The following is a 4,282-nucleotide window of genomic DNA, read 5'->3' as shown; positions in this document are numbered from 1 at the left end:
CTAAACTGGGCCAGTTGAAGGGCTAAACTGGGCCGGTTGAAGGGCTAAACTGGGCCGGTTGAAGGGCTAAACTGGGCCGGTTGAAGGGCTCAATTGGGGCTAAACTAGGCCAGTTGAAGGGCTCAATTGGTTTAGGAGATGAAGATTCGAATTTATATTGGACCAAACAGAACGGTTTCAACTTCTAAGATAATCTTAAATAATCTTTAATTTGCATAAATGTTCGTATTCGAATTTGTTAACGCTTGTAGAATATTTAAATAAAAAAAATCTGTGATATTTTTTTCAATATTTAGCTTGTGTTATATTCGATTCTTTGTCCATTTATCCAGATTTTCAGGGTCTGTCCCTATTTATATATTTGATTATTTATGAGGATTGATTGATTATTTGATTAATGATTGATAATGATTAATTTAATGATTTGATTGATTAATTTATGATCATTAAATTAATTATATTAATTTAATATAATTAATAATGCTTGCTTTTCTGCACAAACAAATTTTTATTTTGTGTAAAAAAACTCATATAATCAATTTATAATTAGTTCGATATCTTTAACAAAATTTTAACGCGGGCTGTGATAAACAGTGCTGCGAGTTGCGGGTTCGAATCAAGCGTGCTGTAATAATTCTAATGAAAATCAGTCAAGTGGCTAGAAACACCAAGATTACAGCCGTGAAATACGGGTTCGAATACCTATCTATCTCTATAAATCCTGTTTATCACTATTACTATAATCGAAATAAATGATGAATAATTGAAAATTTCCGAGTTAATTATTCAGAAAATATTGACTAAAAATTTTAATATTGATTATTGCTTTACGAATTTAAAAAAAGTGAATGAAAGTATAGGTTTTTTGGAACATATACGTAGCACTGATACGCCTTTTTGTCGGGCTAAACCGTGTCAGAATGACCCACTTAAGTGCATAGAAATTTAGACAATGCCCCACTTATTCCTCTCAGTGAGTAGCAATAATAATAATAATTAATTATTATTATTATTATTATTATTATACATAATTATCAATTATTAATAATAATTATTATTAGAAGGACGAATAAAACACAACGTAAATCGTTAAGAAATAATTTGTGTTGAATTAAAGTACGTACACAAGTTTAATATAAGATAATAATAATAATAATTATAATATATATATATATATATATTATATAATAATTAATAACTACATCATTATATATGAAATGATTCTAACGTCGCCTTCAAGCTTAACACAATATATCGTATATCTATAATATATAGATACATTTATATATTATAGATATATATGTAATATGTCTATAACACAAACTTGAAAACGGTTATGAGTTTACAACGAAAATATTTTAAATCATTCGAATTTATACACAGAGAAATAAGAGGGATTGTGTCACAACATTCATTTTATTGTAGTATTGTTTAAAGATGTTAATGTTGAGAATAATTATAATTTTGAATAAAATTTGAAATTTATTATTAAATTAAAAATTTTCATTTAATAGAACAAATGTTCATTTAATTGAAAAAATTTTCGTACAATTAACAATTTACCGTTTAATTAAAAATTTTCATTAAATTCAAACATTTATCATTCAATTAAAAAATTTACCTTTGAATTAAGAAATTGTCATTTAATTAAAAAATGTTCTATTTAATTAAAAAAATTTAATTTAATCGAAAAAATTTTTATCCAATTAAAAATGTTCAATTAATTTTCCATTTCATTAAAAAATTTTTAATCCAATTAAAAAAATTTCCATTTAATTAGAAAATTTCCATTCAACTAAAAATTTCCCATTTAATCAAGAATCTCCCATTAAATTAAAAATCTTTAATAATATATAAAAATTGAACTTGCTTCCACGTCATGAAATAATCAATTTCTTCAATTATTTATTAACTGAATTTTAATCAAGAAAACTTAACAGTTTCCCAATAAAATATATTATAAATCCATCATAAAAATAACTTGCAATTGACAAAAAACTCGACGAACTCTTAATAAAAAAGTTAATTTTTTCAATTAATTTTATATAAAAGATAGAAGACAATTTGTCATTATAGTGGTCGTAATACACCATTATTGATCTTATTGATACAATTGGTTGCTAATTACCTATTATCCTGCAGAAAATAGCGCCCCGCAGCCCATTAGCAAACCCATTATCCTGCACCGGCTCATTAACAAATAGGGCCCAATTTTCACCTTAAAAATTGGTTCCATTGTAAAAAATTTAAATTTTCCAGAATATTCCATTAATTTTAATATATAATTTTACCTTAAAAAATTGTTTCGTTATAAAAAATTTAAAATTGTCAAGAAAACCTATTAAATTTCTTTTAATATATAGTTTTATAACCCCATGCCCCATTGAACCCCAATTAGTGAACCCCATTAGCCACTTAGGGTAAATTGGTAGAACCTATTAATTGTATCGATAAAATTACCCTATTTCCGTACATAGAAAAAATTGGATAAATTGCACACCTAAAAATAGGCTTAGTGTATGAGATGGGGGAGGGAAAGAAAAGGGAAGGAGAAAGGGAGTGGGGAAAGAGAAAGGGGGAGAGGGAGTAGGAAGGCAGAGGAGAGGAGAAAGAGGGAGAGAAAGAATAAAAAATTTAATAATATTATATACAAAAAAACTTTGCTCTGAACACTTCGACTTAAAATGTTAGTATTTATCGTAGCCAAACATAACAAAATTTACGAGAAGTAATCTAGAACATTTGTAGATTTATACGAAACAATCTTGAACATCTCTAGATTACTTGAATAATTCAGAACATCTTTAGATTTATATAAATCTAGAAAATTTCTAGATTTATTTAAACAATCTAAAACATTTCTAGATTATTCTAAATAATCTAGAACATTTCTAAATTTTATTTAAATAATCTATAAAATCTCTAGATTTATCTAGATAATCTAGAACATTGGTAGATTATTTTAAAATAATCTAGAAAATAACATCTCTAGATTAATCTAAATAATCTAGAGAACATCTCTAGATTAATATAGATAATCTAAAACATTTATTCAGAAGCTTCCTATATGTCCTAGTGAACTCAGAATATAGCAAATGGTGCTCTTTTATATACCATCACCGTACATCACCACCACAAGATACCATCACCATCATCACCATCACCATCATCACCAACACTATCTAGAACATTTATTCAGAAGCTTTCTATATGTCCTAGTGAACTCAGAGTATAGCAAATGGTGCTCTTTTATATACCATCACCGTACATCACCACCACAAGATACCATCACCATCATCACCAACACCACCATATACCACCAACACCGCTACACCAACACAATATACCAACACCACCACCATATGCCATCACCACCACCTTTTCAACACTATATCTCATCACCACCACCACCATCGCGACCATATAGTACCACTTTACACCACCACCTCTTGCTACCACATAGCACCACCGCCACAATATATATAAACCACCATAACCGCCACAATATACCACTTTACACCACCACGGTGCAGTGGTGAGACTCCCGCACTTCGTGAGTCGGGCGTTCGAATCCCACGCAAAACAAGCAAGATTCACGGCCACTACCACCATCATCATCATCACCACACAATATTTACAGTCTATATACAATCAGAGATCATAAGTGCCGTATAGGGTAATATTAATAATATTAATGATATTGATTAATAATATTAATATTATTTATATTAACTAACATTATATATTGAACATATGGACAAAAAATTACTATGTCACATGGCAGCAAAAACAAATAGAAAATTTAATACAAAAAGTGGCGATAAGAACAAATTTTCTGGTTCACGTCGGTTCGCAGGGCTACGAAATTTAATCAAAAAATCCCAGCAGAACCTGGTATCTACACGGCGGGTTCTTAAATAGGTTCTCAGAGACCCAGGGTTCTCAAGGAGGTTCTCAGGGACCCAAGGGTTCTCAGGGACCCAGGGTTCTCAGAGACCCAGGGTTCTCAGAGACCCAGGGTTCTCAGGGACCCAGGGTTCTCAGAGCCCCAGAGTTCTCAGAGCCCCAGGGTTCTCAGGGATCCTGGCTTCTCAGGGACCCACGGTTGTCAGAGCCCCAAGGTTCTCAGGGACCCCGGGTTCTCAGGGACCCAGGGTTCTCAGGGACCCAGGGTTCTCAGGGACCCAGGGTTCTCAGGGACCCATGGTTCTCAGGGACCCAGGGTTCTCAGAGACCCAGGGTTCTCAGGGACCCAGGGTTCTCAGGGACCCAGGGTTCTCAG

This window comes from Hyalella azteca, unplaced genomic scaffold, assembly GCF_000764305.2.
Source record: "Hyalella azteca isolate HAZT.00-mixed unplaced genomic scaffold, Hazt_2.0.2 contig10440, whole genome shotgun sequence".
In the NCBI taxonomy this organism is placed as follows: domain Eukaryota; kingdom Metazoa; phylum Arthropoda; class Malacostraca; order Amphipoda; family Hyalellidae; genus Hyalella; species Hyalella azteca.
The sequence above is the reverse complement of the archived record's forward strand: the minus strand, read 5'-3'. Positions refer to the sequence as shown.